Below are 18,242 nucleotides of genomic sequence, written 5' to 3'. Positions count from 1 at the left end.
CGCCCCCTCTGAATTTCTGAGTATAATTTTCCTTCTTTGCTTTCAGGCAAAGCGTGAGCTCAGGTTTTACATGAGTGTTTTTTTCCAAAGTAGATTCTTTAGACCCACAAGGAGGTTGTCAGGTGGATGGAGAGGGTTCAGGGGCCAAAAGCAAGCTTAGCAGTCACAGTTTTAAACAAAGTTGAAAGTATCTTTAATTATCTTTCTTTCCAGACTAATCTTTAGAACTGGCTGGGTTCTGGGGATTGTAGATATGAGAGAGAAGGTGTTTCTAGATTCTTGACCCCAGAAGCTTTTGGTAGAACTTCTATGGTATCAGGGTTTTCGAGAACAGACTTTGGGGGAACACTGGGTGAACATTCTTATGTAGGATCATGACCTTTGATGATAAAGACGCCTCAGAGATACCAGATACCGAAAGCTGCTCTTTGTGCAGATACCAGAGACACAGTTTTGGTTCCTTTTGGAAGCAGAAAAATAGTACTTCTTTTTAGAAAACGTACAGTCCTGAAGAGATCTTGTTTGTTTGGAATTCTGGTACTACGTAAGGCCCCCGTGCCTACCCTGAATGCTGATTTCTGGTTCAGTTTTTCTGTAGAATGTAGGGATTTTCATTCTCCATTGGTCACATTTCGGTGAAAACCCCACTGCTTAGTTGAGCCAGCCTCCCACTGGCGAGTGGGTTCTAGGGTGAGATGATGCCCAAAGGTGACAGTGTTTTCCTCCCTCCCAGGTGTCAACTGTCAACATCACGGGAAATTCAGGTTAATACTCATCCGAAACTCAAATCATTCATCGTTTAAACAGGCCCACAAAGCCAGAAATCCACATGTAAGAGCTGTTGCTTGTCAGATCTGTCCTCTTCCAAGTTCATTGTCCACCTGTCCCCCTCCCTGCAATACCCCCAAGGCTGTATTCCAGTTAGTCATGCGCCATGTGTCACCCTGCTTGGCTCAGTCACTAGAGAATGCCCAGGAAGTATAGTTGGGGCTGTGGAGGCTATTAATCTCCCAGACACCGTCAGAAAACAGAGTGGAGTTTCATAGCTGTAGGTCACTCACACTGCTGACAGTGGAAAAGTCGCTTCTTTTTCTTCCTTTGCATTCGGGCTCTTGCTACTGTTTAAAAATTGGCAATGAACAGACACATTTTTAGCCCATGTGTACAAGGGGTGAGAGGTGAACCCCCACGTGGACGTTAGAAAGAGATGCTTGGCTTTCTGAGTGGAAGGGCAGCCCCTGTCACTTGATGCCAGTCAGCTTTTCATTTCAGGGTGGCTGTTGGTGACGGCATATGTTTTCGTGCCGCCAGTCCTAATGTGCTATCTCATCCTCACCTGCAGTCCCCCCCACATGCGAGGACGATTGGCATCTGGGGAGAGTTAGATCACCCCCATTTGACAGCGGTATGATGCTTGTTAAGACCCACTGAGCTGCTAAACACATCCGGCAAACACGGAGGGTAGAATTTACGAACATGGCCCTCTTTTCTTTCCCAGGCCCTTCCAGACTTTTGAACGGGATCTATGACAGAGCACTGGCGCTTTCTGCTGCCGCCAATCTGGTTCTTATTCACGGACTGTAATGATGAGTGTAGGTGTATGAATTAGTCGGTTAAAAACCCCCCAACACACGCACACGTGAAGGTGTCGCGTGTAAGTGTTCTGGGTACAGAACACCCAATTTAAATGAGTGACAGGGAGCACAACATCATGGAAATTGTCAGGAAAACAGAAATTAGGTATTTTACAGCCCTGTCTGTTTTCCCTCTGTGTTCTCGCTTCCTGTATTAGAAGCCAGAGGAGCTACAAAAATATGCGCAGGATTGAGTGGGATCTTGGGTGTAACCTATTACCATGAAAAAATTGGCAGGAAGGAAATCACTTCATGTTTTCTGCATGTTCTTAGGTGCCTTGAACAGACTGTTCTGTTGAAAAGTCTTTACTTTCCTCTTGCGGGGGGGGGGCATCAAACGTAAGCCTGAATTTTGAGAGCTCTGCTCATCTGTGTGCCTTTTAAATTGTTTTCGAAATTGCATCTCTGTGTGTTTCACACCCCCGCGCCCCGCCCCGTCGCAGCTTCCCACATGTTGGGTTGCAGATGTGAGTCTGGACGACGGCTCTCAGCAGCTTGACTTGGAGCGATATTTTGACGTTGTGCTCGAGTGCGCTGGATCCCGTCCTGTCTTCACTACTGCCTTCTGATGGCCACGGGGTTATGCACATGGGTCTGCGGGCCTTGCTTGTGTCTGATCATTTTACGGCGAAAGGAGTTGGGGAGGGTTGAGGTCACAGCCTGTGAAGAGCCCTGTGAGCCTGGACCTCTGCTTTCCCCGCAGCCAGGGCGCGTCACTGTCCTGCCTTTATTTGGTGTTTCTCAATCCCTTTCCTTTTTCCGTCCGATTGGACCTTTGAGGGTCTCCCCCGACCTCTGCTTGCATTTTGATGTCCTCATTCTTTTTTGTTTGCCCAACAGGAAGACTGACTTTAGCATCTCGTTGTGGCAGCTTGCAGCCCATCCTTGGACTCAGAAGTTAGGATGGACAAGGTCCTTTGGGAACGGGTTCCGGGTGATGCCTTGCCTGCCTCCTTCAGGCGGTGGTTTGGGGTTTGTTTTTTATTTGGGTGGGTCCTGTGTGCACTTGAGGAGGAGGAGGGAGACAGTAAATGGAAAAAGGTTCACAGACCATCCCCCCCCCCGCCCCCTCTGCAGTCTGGAAGCGAATCGAATGTTGTAAATGGAGCTTAGGGAGGATGCGGGATGTCCTCCTGGATGCTGCGACCCTGCCTTCCTGCAGAGGCACCATGACCTTGCCTGGTCCCTGTGCCACCTGTGGCTTGGGAGCGGGGAGGGCCTGCAGAGGCCGTCTGCCCTTGAGCCCTCATCTAGGGACCTGGTGCTGGGCCTGGCCGCTGCAGCTCCTGCTCCTCCCCACCCCCAATCCCCCGTGAGCTGGCCTCCTGCTAAGGGCAGGGGCCCAAATGGGAGGCATGAACGAGCCACCGAAGATGTGTCTCTCTGAGAACAGTGTGTTGTCTGCGTCCCGAACTCTTTGTCCCTGTGGTTTTCAGAGAGAAATCCAGCGGAACAGGCTTCCAAACATTCTGCCTGCGTTGATCGCATTGGAATGGTAAAAAGAAAATGCGGCCTTTATTTTGACTCTTTTTTTCTTTTCCGTAGTCACAGGAGATTGAATATAGTTGGCTGGGCTCTACAGCAGGACCCTGTTGTTTGTTGATCCTGTATTCGCTAGTTTGCATCTGCTCATCCCAAACTCCCAACCCATCCCTCCCCTCCACAGCCTCTGTCTTGGCAACCGCAAGTCTGTTCTCTGTGTCCGTTTCCATTTCTTTAGATAAGTTCAGTTATGTCATGTTTTAGATTCCACATGTAAGTGATGTCATACGGTATTTGTCTTTCTGTTGTCCGGCTTACTTTACTTAGTATGATAGTTTCCAGGTCCATCCATGTTGCTGCAAATGACATTATTTCATTATTTTTTATGGCTTAGTAGTATTCCATTGTATATATGTACCCACAGCTTTTTTATTCCTCCGAGGATGGATATTTAAGCAACCCAAATGTCTTGGCTCTTGTGAATAGTGCTGCTGTGGACATAGGGGTGCACGAATCTTCTTGAAGTATAGTTTCCTCCAGATGTATGCCCAGGAGCGGAATTGCTGGATCACATGGTGGTTCTATTTTTAGTTTTTTCGAGGGCCCTCCATACTGTTTTCCATAGTGGCTGCACCAGTTTATGTTCCCAACAGTGTAGGAGGGGTCCCAAAATTGCAGCATTTAAAAGCCATCACGGCCCCTTGTCTGGATACCATGTGGGCCTTCGGGTTCAGTCACTTCTGGGACATGCATGAGATGCTGGCCAGGACCAAGAGGCAGAAACCAAATGGCAAGAAGGAGACGTTTGTTTTCTCAGAACCTGGCTTCCTCAAGCCGGTGCTCCTGGGTCTAATTTGGTTCTGCAGGACCCATCAGCTTGCCAGCACCAGTTCTCACTGCCTCACAGCCGTCTGCAGATGCTGCATCTGCATCCTGGTCCACCATCAGTTTTCTCCCTTCTTAGGCTGAGCACGTTGTCCTGTGGAGCTTATGTCCCATGGGTCCTCACCTCACTGTCCCTGGACCATTGTGCCTTCGGGATCAGGCATCTTGAAGCCATCTGCCGGGGCCATGCTTCTTCCCACACCTCACCTCCTGGGCCCTGAGAGCTCCTAGGCACTGTCTCTTTCACCCTCTTCACCCACCACCGCTCTTGCCTGCCTCCTTGCCCTGTCCGGACTCCTGCGAAAAGCTCCAAATGGGGAGGGCAGGAGAGCCAAACCCGGTAGAACCGCACCTGCTTCCCAGAACCGTGTCTGCTTTCGGGAGCCAGAGCCGGACACGTGGACACGGAGTAAATAGGCTACGTGATCCACTGTCCATCGTCTTTAAAGCACAGGCACCTTCTGAGGTGCGGGAGGCGTGGTGTCGGGAAAGGTAAGGCTTCTGAGCCAAAAACCTCCCTAGGCTTTGGGTCCTCCTTTTTCTCGAAGAGACAACTCTTTGAAAAGCTTCGCCTTGAGAGCCTCCTTAAAAGCAGGCTTGTGACGCGTCGCGTGGCAGCCTTCAGTGCCAGCGGTGCGGTGGACCGTGTCTTGAAAACGTCCTTTCCGCTTCATTTCACCTGAAATGCCTCCTCACCTTTTGCGTGTGGAAAACACCTGAAACGTAGTCCGTTCTCGTGCAGTTACCCACTTAGGCGTCATGTGTGGGAAATACTGAAATCCGGCGGGGTCCCGTCCGTGTCTCTGTGGTTCTCCTCTTCAGCGCAGCCGCCTCCAGGGAACCTGGTGATGGGCTTAGCAGCGCGTGCTGCTGAGCCTCAGGGGAACTGCATTCAGTTGGTGTAGACTGTGTGTGTGAAGCACCTACTAAGTGACAGGCACTGCACATGGACGAGGACTTCGGGATAGATATGGTGACTCCCCTTCTGGAGAGAGAGGAAGGCAGATAATAGTCCCATAGTCACACAAATGTGTAATTCTGAGCATAAGATGTGCCAGCAAGGGACCCAATTTAACTGGGGGTGGGGCTGGTCCCCGCTTCACTTGGACAAAATGTTGAAGCTTCATGTGAAAGATCTTCGTGTTGCCTGTGCTGCGGGGTTCAGTTTCGTGACCTTCACTGCTTCCTGGACTTTGAAGATGGCAGCTCATGGGTGTGCTGCATCTGTGCATTTGTTGCTACTGTTAATACGTGGTGCTAAACCGGATCTGTAGACCACTTAGGGGAGGTCGGAGAAGACAGCAGGAGAGATCATGATAATTTTTCGAAGACACTGCAGAATTTAGTTCAGATAGTCTGGTTTTTAATGACTGCGATCCGACCTTGGGTCGATCCAGACACCCGAGACAGACTTTTCTCTATGCACTTACTGAGCTGCAGGTTGTGTGGCCTGAGAAATCACGAGGCTGGAAAGAAGCACCTTTCCTGGGGAGATGGTTGCCTTTGCCAGGGGTCTTGGGTGCTGCCCTGTGGCTTTGTCGAATTGGACTTTGACCCTATCTGGGACTAAAAAGGAAAAACTTAACTGCAGACAGAGTATAATTCCCTTACCATAATTTCACGGTTTTCTTGAGCGTCGGTATTTCTCCCAATCCTTGTAAATGTCTCCAGCAATAACCGTGTAGGATCCTTTACAAAGAAAGCTCACAACCAGCGGCTTCTTATACCCATGTCACAACTCCGTGAATGAGGTCATCCTTTATTGTAGTGAGATGGATGGGGAGAAACCGAGCCCAGGAAGATGCAGTCAGTGGATCCAGGCGCTGCAGCCAGTGAAATCCTGTAGCTAAAGTCTTGCCCTGTCAAAATCTAGTATTTTCCACACAGCGATACGTGGGTGCCGTACTGACTCTTCAGAGCTGGTTCTTGTCCCTAGAGCGGAAGTCTGTGATCTCACTTAACTTCCCTCCTGACTGGAGCCTGGGCGTTTTTGTGTCTTTTGTTTGTTTAATGTTTTCTTCTGCAATATAATCTCAGTGTTGGGTTTGTTGTTTCACAGTTTTATTTTTTGGAAAACTGAGCACAGTAAGTGTGTTCTGAGGCGGGAGGCATCTTTCTGAAGAATCCACCTCACCCGTGCCTTTAAATGATCAGCCATCAACACCACAAGGGTGGCACGCATTTCCCTGGACATGTACTGTTACGGTTAACAGTCGCTTTCACGACACAGTGTCACCCAAGAGCATTCTTTCGTTCCTTGGATCAGCTGTTAATTAGTTTTTCCTCTGTAGACCGTCTCTCCATCTCTCTGGGGTTAAGTCCTAGTCTTGTACAGGATTTTCATGAAGCCTCGCCTTACACTCACCTCCGGTCCCTTCTTTCACCCGAGATGCATCCAAGGCAAAAAACATGCGTGTACATGCATGTTCACCATCAAGTTCAGTGACAGGTGGTGGCTGAATTTAGGAGCAAGGACCTCAGGTTCTTACCTTTTTCTTTTTCCTCTCCACGTGTAGGCTAAAGTAATTTTTTTTTCTTTTGCCTCAATAAATTTCCTATCTTTTTTGTTCCAAGAAACACATGTTCAAAAAAGACGGACCCCGTTTGGGCGTTCCTACTCTGATCTCTCTCTCTCTGTCCGCTCATCTTGCAGGTGCTTTTGGCAATTTTGTGTCTAGCTTTTGATAAGGAATAGTATTATAAGTAACGGAACTGCATCTGGATCATTTGGAAACTAAAGGCAAACGCATATCCCATTTTGAGATGGCCTAAACGTGGCCACCATGAGTTTGACACGCAAAGGCCCATGTCTTTAGGAAGCAACACTTTCCTGGACTTGGACCCCTCAAGTGGCGAGGCCTGCTGAGAAGGTACATAGAGCCGTTGATGCAGAGCCCAGCATGCAGACATTGTGCTGGAGATGCTAGTTAGGATAATGCCTGAGAAGGTGGTGTGTGTTTACACAGCCATGGTCATGGGGTCCACGGCCATGCCTCTCCTTCTGTTATGACTTTCTTCGGCAAAGCTTTGATGGTTCATCTTTTCTTTCTTTTTTTTTTTTTTTTTTTTTTTTTTTTTTTTTTTGCTTTGTAGGGCGGTACCCGTGGCACATGGAGGTACCCAGGCTAGGGTCAAGCTACAGCTGCCAGCCAATGCCACAGCAATAGGGGATCCAAGCCACATCTGTGACCTACACCACAGCTCAGAGCAACCCGGATCCTTAACCCACTGATTGAGACTGGGGATCGAACCTGCATCTTCAGGGATACTAGTCAGATTCGTTTCTGTTGCACCATGACGGGAACTTCCTCGTCTTTTCTCATCTGACCTTCCCATGGCTACTGATGAGGAAGAGGATGATACTTCAGGCCGTGGTTCTCAGACTAGGAGGGACTTGCTTAAGGTGCTAAGGTTTTGCATTGACAAGGAAGGACATTAAAAGATGCATCGTCAGCTTTTGTCATAATTTTTAAAAGAAGTTGACAATCTCCGTGTGTGCTAATAGGACTGGCTTTTAACTTAGTTTCCATTTAAGAAAAATCTGTCCATTGTCCTTAACGATCTTGTTTCACTATAGACGTGAGGGAAGGCTGAGCCAACCCTGTTGGGGTGAACCATGAAGGTCAAATGAAGGTCAAGATGAGAGAGTGAAGATACTGTTAAGGGAAGGTTATAAACTCCCTTTTCAAGAGTGTTCTCTGAGATCTCAAGCCGTGGGCTAGCTATAGTAGATAGTAAAATTGAATTGTTGCTGTTACCATCCTGGTCATAACCTGTATTCTATGCGTTTTTGTATCACTTATGCAAATTTCCAGTTGCCCAGAATAACTGGAGAAAAAAAAGTACTGCTGGGAAGGTGTTAAGTCTCGTCTCCCTTTTCTCTGCTCCCTGGGTCCTTTATCAGCCCAGTGTGAAAATCGCTGAAAGATAAACACACATGGACACAAAAGAAGTGTAGGTGGACTGCACATTGGTGGAAAGCCTTACACGGCCAAGTTTGACCATTGTTCTCTACTTAGCACTGAAGTTTCATCATAATCAGAGCACTTTATAAATAGGACAAGTTCCTGTTTCTACCAAGTTTCTGAATTGGCACAACTGAAAGAAAGGACAAGAAAGGGAATGACTGGCCTAACAAAACGAGATCATTTGATACGGCATAGTTTTCACAGAGATACAGATCCTGCGCGCTCAGGCCGGCGCGTTTAACCTTCCAAATGCTCCCTGTCACCCGCGGGCCCCCTACTTCACGGGCTCCAGAGGAGGGGAGCGGGGTAGACGTCCAGGTCTTAGGAGGTTTTTAAGGTCTGTTCCAACCCCGAGATTCTCTGGAATGGGTTCTGGAGAGGAAAAGCCAAGCCTTTTTGCCGCACATGCCCAGTTTTGATCCCAGTCGCTCCCGCACACTCTTGTTAGCGCTGGAGGGGCTGGCAGAGCCCATGAACGCGGGCACATGCCAGCCGCCGTCCTGAAAGCCCCGGCCTGTGCATTCCTGCTTCTCTCTGCTTTTCCCCATCTGGTGTATCCCCTATCCAGCCACTTCTCAGGGTTCCTCTTCAGTCCCAACTGCTCTATTATTTAAATCCCATCTACAGCCCTCACTACAGGCAAGGCTCAAATCTGCCTTTGTATTGGAAAACAAAGCTTTAAAAGCAGCCCGGGGAGCCACACAGAAGAGTGGTGATTTTGTGACAATGGCCTCCATCCAAGAAATGCATTTAGAAGGAGTTTTTTGTTTGTTTTAGGCGGAATTGGTTTCAGCATGTTTGTCCAATGAAAAAGGAGAATACTGAACTCCGTTATAGATGAAAAAAAAAAAAATCTTTGCAGGGAGCTAGAGACTTCTGGTACAGGTAGACATCTATGCCTGTGTGCTGGGGTACTTTCTATGCCGCAGTCCTGTAAAACTATTAACATGCATTTCATAGTCACACAGATTATTCTGTGTGTAGAATATGCCCTCGCACTCCATGTTATTGGGCTTTTTTTTGTTCCTATAGGATATGACTGGTTAGAATGAATGGTTGGATCTGGTACCTTTTCTAAAATGCAGAGCTAGGACCAGGCGACTAATGGCATGCTCGCTAGTTCCCGAACCGTCAGTCATGGTTTATTACACTTGTCCAAACTTCTCAACTACTGTGGCAGTTTCCATACAAGATAGAGAGACGAGTAAGATGAGATGATAAGGATAAATGCCGTGGAAGGAACTTACGATGCAAAATGGGAGAGAGGGAGGGAGCAAGGGGGAGATGGACCCACGGAGGGAGGTGGGGAGGGTGCAGGTGGGTCTTTGAAGGGCCCTTCTGCAGGGAAGGAAGCTATTTGCGATGTACAGGAAGGGAGTCAAGGGTTGTACGTGGTACAAGTGAGCGTGAAATGTTTGCCAAGGGTGCTGATGGATTTCATGATGGAAGCACCACAAAACCTCCAAGAGGAGCCGGGGCTGGAGGGTTCGTCTTTGCAAAGGTCGTCCTGGACACTCTGCTCCCAGAGACGATGCAGACTCGAAGAGCCAGCGCTGGTCAAGCGGGGCGTTCCAAGCAGAGAAGAAGGATGAGGCGTCAAAGGGCTCAGACATGAGCAATGACTCTCTATGGAGTTCCCGTTGTGGCTCAGTGGGTTAAGAACCGACATGGTGTCTGTGAGGATGTGGGTTCAATCCCTGGCTACTCTCAGTGGGTTAAGGATTTGGTGTTGCCACAAGCTGTGGCATCGGTCACAGATGTGGCTCAGGTCCCGTGCTGCCGTGGCTGTGGTGGAGGCTGGCAGCGGCAGCTGCAGCTTTGATTCTGCCCCCAACCTGGGGCCTTCCATATGCTGCAGGCGTGGCCCTAAAAAGTAAAAAACAAAACAAACAAGACGCTCTAAACTTAGACGCTGTAAACAAAGAAAGACCCCCTCCCCCCACCCACAGAAGTCCTAAGATGAGGGGAGTTTTACATACACGGAAGAGTGAGGCCGCTGGGAGTAAAATTCAGGTCCCAAGGCCAGGCTCCAAGCTTTGTCGTTCTGGAGGGGGCCTCCCTAGGGAGGGGGTGTCCGCACCCGCTAGGCCAGGAGGCCGTCACCTGCTCTCAGCTGAATTGGGACGATGGGCCCGAGGAGGCCATGCCAGGACAGTTAGAAAGCCGCCGTGCCGGAGGCTCTGGTGCCAGCTGTTCAACAGGGAAACGGGCTGCCCTGGTGATAAACTCATCTCCAGAGGCAGCAGATCCAGCCCCGGAAAGAACAGGAGGTCCCTGAACAGACTTCCAGTGTGACGAGGCCGGGCCTGGGGAGCCAGGACTCAGACCCCGAGGGGGGCCGCCTGCCCAGCGAGGGGCACCAAGGGCGCTCCCCAGGCCGCTGCCCTGGTTCTGGTGCTCTGGGAGCTGCGTTCTGCGCCAGAGGGAGCAGCAGTTTCCATGAACGCCTTGAAATAGCGCCGGCTGGAGGACAGTGTCTGTGGCTAAATGTTAATTTAGAGAGAGAACAAGAGGAAAAGGAAAAACAAGGTGATGGCATGATAAACATCTGCCCCCCGAGGAACCCTTAGACGGAAGCCCTGCAGGGCCTCCTGGGGGAAGATTTTATTTGAATAAGTGTTAATTCACCACTGTCTGGCCTTTATGGAGACAAACAATTGTATCCCAACGAATGGTATCCAAACCCTTGCATCTATCCACAAATACCGGTGGATAATAATTCCGGTGCTCAAAGCCATAGAAATCGCACTCCCCCGCCCCCTGCTTTTTTTCCTAATGAGGTCTTTGACACTGGCTTCTGAGTATGAAGACTTACCTCGCGGTGACAACTGTCATGGTGTTACTTAGGAGCCCATATTTTGTTTCCCCAAACCTCAGCCTCTGTCCCGGGTTGTCACAAAGATGCATTTTACGCTATGGCGTCCAGTGAGAGCCTGTCATTTGCCAGCCAGTCACCACAAAGTTCTCTTTCACAAGACTGAGTCTACTTTTGACTGTTAGCAAGATAGAAGTTGGATGGAATTTTTCTTTCCTTCTTTTTTTTTGGAGGGGGCGGCTGGGGGTGCGGTCTAGGTCTTAGGTTGACTAGAAAAACAATGGAGGCTGCACGAAAGGAAAATGCTTGGCCCCGCCCAAAGGGAATGTATTATCGGAAGGGAAAAAAAGTACCAAAATCCAATGTCTAAATCCTCTTTCCTGGAACCCCCAGAGAATTGGGCACACCCCAGTGAGGTTTTAGTATTTCAGTGCCAGGTAAAAGGATAAAGACAAGAGCAGGTGCGCCTGAGCTCAGCTGCGCTGGAGCAGTTTAAGTACTGTTTGCAGATGATCCTACAGGTGGAATCTATCCAAGTCTCCTGAATGTTGGATGGAAAGTTTTAAAGGCCTCACAGTGGTGAGTTACACTGTGCTTGCTTGCCACTTCCCCCAGTTGGGTTGAGGAACTCGGTTTTAAGGTGTTGTGGTCAGGGATAAAGCCCACCCACCCGTGTGGGCCGGCGGGCGAGGCATTGCTTCCTGGAGTTCACATGGGAGAAGATGAAGCTACAGGCAGCTGAAAGGATGTCCTCTGGGCCCGATATCAGTGAATAGAACCGCCCCTAAAATACAGGCACACCCCAAAAATAATGCAGGTTCGGTTCCAGACCCTGGCAGTCAAGCCAGTCACAGGAATTGTTGGGCTTCCCAGTACATGTTAAAAGTATGTTCCTACTATAGTCGGTTATGTGTTCAGTAGCATCATGTCAAAAAATATATTTATATACTTAATTTAAAAATAACGTCATTCCTGGAGGTCTCCTGCAGCATAGCAAGCAAGTTAAGGATCCAGCATGGTCACTGCAGCAGGTTAGGTTGCTGCTGTGGCGCAGGTGCAGTCCTTGGCCCGGGAACTTTGTATGCCATGGATGTGGCCAAAACATAAAGATAAATGAAAAAATAAACATATTTCATTGCTGAAAATGGCTTACCATCATCTGAGCCTTCAGCGAGTCGTCTTTTTGCAATGGCAACATCAAACATTCCTGACCACAGATCACCAGGACAGGTATAATAATAATGAAAAAGTTTGAAATAGTGAAAGCGTTAGCAAAATAGGACGTAGAGACGCAAAGTGAGCCAGTGTGGCACCAGAAGACTTGCTCAACACAGGGTTGCCATTGACCTTCAGTTTATTGAGGAAAAGCAGACATGCCGTGTCCAGAAGCGCAGTGAGGTGCGGCCTGCCACGCAGGTGCTCAGGCATCCTGCTTCTGTTCTGTCACACGGCTCTCCCTCGCACAGTGCTGCTTTAATGAATCGGCTAAGGTAATGTGTGCGCTGATCCTTAATCCCCGATGAGCTGACTTGCCTTGACTGTGACGTCTCTTCCCGGATGCGGATCTTGTGCGAGTTCCGTGGTCTTGACCGTGGGCTTCATGCTGGGGCCCGTCTCCCGGGAACTGGGGGAGGCAGGAGCCATTTCACTCGAGTCGAAAACAGGGTTGGTGGGAGCCCATCCTGTTCTCGGCTGGCCCTGGAGTGAGAACGCTGAACCCCGACCACCAGGCCACGACGTCCAGCAGGCTTGACGTAGGGCCCCAGTCCTGGTCTCTGGGGGGGAAAAATTTCAGCAAATGAGCCTCAGAGTGGTGAGGCCAGTCAGGTAGCAAGAAAAAAGATAGCTGTGGAGCAAGCATGGGGGTGGGGCTCAGAGAGACAGAGCGAGCCAGGCGCTTTGGGGGTGGTGTGCATCACCACTGGGGGCCGGCCTTCCAGGCTGCTTTTGGCCCATCCTCTGGCTTTAGGCCCGATTCAGGGCCCTCCGCTGGGGCATGCGCATCTTTTAGCTGGGATGGATAGGACGGATTCTAGCGCTGAGGGTGTCCTGCGAAGGTGACAGGATGTATTACTATGGCCTGGCAGCCCCTCCCATCTCTGACCCCTGAGGAGCCTTTCTTGCGCATGTGTCGTTGGGGAGGCCTCCTTGACCTCAAGAATGAGAAGTATGCGATCGTTTTATCTTTGATCCAAGCAGGACGAGGCTCCTGCCTGCTCCTGCCACACTCTTTATCTGGAAGTTCCTGCCCACGGGGGACAGACTGCAGTTGCTCAGCCTGGGCCCCGTCTGTCTCCTGCCTCAGGACGAAGCAGGTGCACGGGGAGCGGCTCCTTTTCCTACACCGAGGGGAGGGGTTTGCGTGTGGGGCCGAGTCCTTCTCCAGGCTCAGCTGGTAGAAGAGCGAGCTCGGTCGGGTGAGATGGAGTAAACAACCCACGTGACCTGACCGCCTTCATTTCTCTGCATCCAGGATTTTAAACCTTGAAAAGAAGGCAGGGAGCCCAAAGAAAAGAGTTGAGTTCCTGCAGCAAGTAAGTAGGCGCCTTGCGCTCCATGATAACGGCTTTCAGGACAGAGGAGGGCAGGTGCGCGAGTTCTCTCCACCCGGACGCCGGGCCCAAGCACTGCCGGCCCTGGAGTGGCCTTGCCCTTGAGGAAACCTCACTCTTTAGGGCCTCCCCCACCTCTTTTGCTGAATATCTGACATCCCTTCAGCCTACAACCTTTGCATCTTCGGAAGGTTTGCCTCCAGGGGGCTGGAGGACCTTTGTGTTTAAATTATTGGCCTTTATCAGATTAAGTGTGAGTTTCAGCCTTCAGGTGCTTGGCACAGACACTCAACAACAGGTGGCCTTGGCCATGGTTCTTGTTCTCCGGCTGTCTTCCTCTGATGGCTTATCTGAAATGAGACGCTTGGGTTCACCATGGCAGAGGAAGAAAAGAGAGATCTAGGCCATCTGGGGAGGGGCAAGCGCAGGAATTGGGAGACTCGGATTTCTTTTTTATTTTGCGCCAACTGATAGTATTCATTGTCCACTTTATTTGTCTTTTTTGGGCCGCACCTGCAGCATATGGAGGTTCCCAGGCTAGGGGACCAATCCGAGCTGTAACCACTGGCCTACACCACAGCCATAGCAACACAGGATCCGAGCCGTGTCTGCCACCTACACCGCAGCTCGCGGCAGCGCCAGATCCTTAACCCACTGAGCGAGGCCAGCGATTGAACCTGCAGCCTCATAGATGCTGGTCAGATTCGGCTTTCTGCTGAGCCATGAGGGGAACTCCATGAAGAAGACTCAGATTTCGCTTGGACTCGTCAAGTCTTTGAACAGCCCTGGGATCTCAGAGGTGCCGTGGTGGAGTTCCGTTCTTCTTACACTTTATTTTTTGCATGTATTTTTTAATGAGAGGATAGTGGATATATGATGCTGCGCCACTGTCTGCTGCACAGCAGAGTAACGGAGTCATTTGTGTACACACATGCTTTTGCTCACACTGTCTGCCATCACGGTCTGTCCCAAGAGACTGGACATAGTTCCCTGTGCTGGGCAGTAGGGCCTCATTGCGTCTCCATCCTAAATGGAATAGGTTGCATCTCCTAACCCCAAACGATCCGTCCATCCCACCTTCTCCCCCTTCCCCCTTGGCAACCGTGAGTCCTTTATTCTGTACATCACCCGGGATCCACCTTGTAATTGAATTCAGCCCCTAGGTCTGGTGGGAACCTCACTCCCAAGGCTTCCAGGAGAGGCTGGCCCTGGAGCCACGTTCCCACTCCCGCAAGTGGTGCCTTCGTGATCCAGGGGCATTTTGCACCTCTGAGGAGTGAGAACCCCACCCCCCATGCCAGATTTGGTCATACAATCCAAATAATTTCAGGAAAAGTCGTATTTGGATCTGTGTTATACGGTGGGGATTCTCCATGTCCTCATGTTCTCTGAATTTCACAGCCTGGGATCTGCTGCTGGGAACTCTCTCCTTTGCCTAGAGTTGGAGTGCCATCTTGTCGGATGTACCTGGAGATGGCATTTGAGAGATGGGCTCCGTGTAAGGGGGGCCCACCTTTTCCGTACTTACTTTCATGGGGTGTCCGTGAAGTGCTTGGACATTGTTCAGTGAGAAATGCTGATTCGAGATGGCCCAGCAGCTACTGTAATATTTGTCATTTATCTATAAAATCTGGACACAGAAACATGTCAATGTCAGTATTTAAGCTGTAGAATTTTATTTATTGGTTTTTATTTGAAAACACCACTGTGTGCCAGGTGCTGTGTGGAACATGTGTAAAATGACTTGGGATCCTGTTTGAAGTTAAAGCCTCATAGATAGAAGGTTTTTTTTTTAATGTTTTATTGAAGTAGATTTTACAAGGTTGTGATAATTTCTGCTGTACAACAAAGTGATTCAGTCATACAAATATACACATCCATTCTTTCTCTCTCTCTCTTTTTTTTTTTTTTTTTTTTTTTTGTCTTTTGTCTTTTGTCTTTTTAGGGCCCCACTTGTGGCATATGGAGGTTCCCAGGCTAGGGGTCCAATTGGAGCTGTAGCCACCAGCCTACACCAGAGCCACAGCAATGCCAGATCTGAGCCACGTCTGTGAACTTCACCACAGCTCACGGCAACTTTGGATCCTTAACCCACTGAGCGAGGCCAGGGATCGAACCTGCAACCTCATGGTTCCTAGTCGGGTTCATTTCCGCTATGCCACGACAGGAACTCCCCATATCCCTTCTCTTATTATTTTCCTACACAGATTATCACAGAATATTGGGTGGAGTTCTCTGCTCTACAGTGGGTCGCTCTTGGCCGGTCATTCCATATTAATGTTTATTTTTTGACCAGATAGTAACGGAAACTTCTTAGACTATACTCTGCGATTTTAAATTTGAATATTCTGACTCTCTTGGTGTGATATAAGTATGGCAGATGTCTTTAACAGGGACACTAGTTGTTTGTTTTTTATGGCTTGTCGATATAGATAAAACATCGTTCTTCGGTAAAAAGGTTTAGACTTAAGAATTCATTGTGTGCGCTAGGTGGCTTCTGTTTTTGGCTACACGTGTGCGTCACCTGTCATTCTTTCGAAATGCTAGTACGAGGGTCCCAGTCGAACCAGGTAAGAAAGTGAGCTTTTCTGAAAGGAGGATCCTGAGTGTGTGTGCCTTTTGCATTTTGTGTAGATGATTGAGGAGAGTTGCCCAGGAGTGTTCACCCAGTGGAGTTGTGTTCACTCTTGCAGTTGAAGTTCGGGAATCCGTTCATTCATGAGTCTGTTGAGTAAATCCTGCACGAACGGCCCCTCCTCCTGGAGTTTGTGTTTCTAGATTTGGCGAAAGATGATTGACTGCGTCTTCTCATCGCCAACAGGACCCTCTCGTTTCGTTGGTAGATTTAACCCAATTCTTAGGTCTGGGCTGGGCGGGCAGAATCAGTTCATAGAGCTTGATGCTTTTTCTGATGTTTGTATTTTGTTTCTCCTCAACCATATGCAGTATTTTGGATTATTTCACTTTTTTCAGCAAGTTGCTCTCCTCTCCAAGGATCAGCCGTGTAGCCAAAAGATTTGGTTTTGTTTGCCTGGTATAACAAAACAAATTGTATGTTTTATTTTTCTAGAACCCTAAGCTTGAAGGTTAAAAGCAAACATTTCTTGGTTAAACAAAACCAAACCTTAAAAGTGTGATATTGTGGAAGAAGCAGTAGGTAAAGCAGGTATAATCTCAATTACGTGAAAGTGACTCAGTTGAAAAGCAAACTCATCATTCGGGAAAGATAGATGTTAAATTATTCAGGTATTTTGAGTTGTTGCGCTTCAGACTGAGTGTGATTATCCCAGTCTCTTCTGTATCCTGACACCAGATTTTTCTCTCTCCTTCATCCCCCAATAACTATCTGAAGTCTTGATACATAGAGCATGAACGCCAGAGAGAAAACGCATGTTCAAGTGGGCAGAGACTCTTAACTGACCCAGATAGCAGCTCATTGATGAGATGAAGTGACCTGCAGACGTGGAGATGGAAATTTGCTGTTGGAGTTGGGCTGAGCCTGGCACAGTAGACTCTCCAGCGACCAGAGAGTCAGCTGACATTAGCCCGGGCAGAAAAATACCACACAAGCTATAAGCAGGCTGGTCCAAATTCCAGGAATATTTCTTTATCAAGACGTATGATGCAACCTATTGCCTTTGGGGTGGATAAGCAATGAGATCCTGCTGTGTGGCTCAGGGAACTCTATCTAGTCACGTAGGATGGAACATGATGGAGGATAATGTGAGAAAAAGAATGTATATGTGTATGTGTGCCTGGGTCACTTTGCTGTACAGTAGCAATTGACAGAACACTCTCAACCAACTATAATGGAAAATAAAAAGCATGAAAAAATCCAAGGAGAAAAAAGACATATGTATCATTTGTCACCGAGACTAGTTCCCATAACCCATTAAAGCTTATCTTCTATTAGCCTGAAGTGCCTTGGTGTCAAAGGACTTGAGCAGTTAAGCCATTTATATATTTTAAGGTTCATTTTCTGTTGATAACTTGGTAAGAAACACTTTTTGTTAGAGACAGTTTCCTCTTTGGAGACGGTCGGTGTGTGCTGGATTCCAGGGGGCCATCACCCCCACAGAGCATCGCTCCCTGTCCCCGAAACTCACGCGCTGCACTGTGCGTGCAAGAGTGTGTCTTAATCCTGTCGGGTCCTTCTGCATAATCGTGAGACTCGCTCTTTGTTCCTTTTGGTCTCTTCTGGTAGATCTGACAGCACGTGACGGTGCTGCTGGAGGGAAATGGCTTGCCACCAAGCTGTCTCAGATACTTTTTGGGGGGAGATGGGGAGAAATAAACTCAGTACATCAGTTCATCTGATACCCAGTGAACAGCTAATGTGATGGCTTCCTGCATCACTGGATTCCGAAGGGGCTTCTGCCGTTGTTTTTGACACATTGCTGTCAAAATGGGAGCAGGGCAAGGGCGAGGTGTGGCAGGCTGGATACCCTTAGAAACAAAGGTACCGGGGAAATGGAAATGACAGTGAGACCAGTAGGCGGAAGCGACAAGGAGGGAGTCGAGTCTGTGCTGTCCCCTCACTCCCAGTCCTCTCCTGCATCCCACTGCTAGTCACTTAGTGTCATGCTAACTTTTGAATGGCTGTAAACCCTAGGGTCCCGTGAATTTGCTTTTGCATGGAGAGCGGAGGAGCCTGAGCATTTAAAGGAACTGTCTGAGGCCACGTAAGTGCCAAGGAGTCACCTCTTTTCAGGAGCCTGTCCATGTGCGCATATTGAACAAATTTAAAAGCGGGGCTCAGTCAAAGCCTTTATAGTTTATGGGAACAAGCACCTTGATAGTCATTGGGAATGGATTTTTCAGGCGCTGGCGAGAGGTGGATCCCTCCTGGGGGAACTGACTTTCTGAATGTGCCGAGGCAGTCTGCCCCCCGACACGTGCGAGATCT

General features: G+C 49.0%; 1 protein-coding gene across 20 annotated transcripts in view; it reads left to right on the top strand.

The window, feature by feature from the left end:
• The window catches only part of CELF2 (CUGBP Elav-like family member 2), a 362,707-nt gene that overhangs the window by 40,203 nt on the left and 304,262 nt on the right, over positions 1 to 18,242 (top strand). The window contains exon 1 of one of the 20 annotated variants that reach the window (XM_021064250.1): positions 13,296 to 13,318. The exons of the other annotated variants lie outside the window; for them this stretch is intronic. The gene's annotated coding sequence lies outside the window, so the exon portion shown is untranslated. Of the gene's footprint in view, positions 1 to 13,295; positions 13,319 to 18,242 lie in introns of those variants that run through there. 20 annotated transcript variants of the gene reach the window in all.

The sequence above is a fragment of the Sus scrofa genome, chromosome 10, assembly GCF_000003025.6.
Source record: "Sus scrofa isolate TJ Tabasco breed Duroc chromosome 10, Sscrofa11.1, whole genome shotgun sequence".
Taxonomy (NCBI): domain Eukaryota; kingdom Metazoa; phylum Chordata; class Mammalia; order Artiodactyla; family Suidae; genus Sus; species Sus scrofa.
The sequence above is the reverse complement of the archived record's forward strand: the minus strand, read 5'-3'. Positions and strand labels throughout refer to the sequence as shown.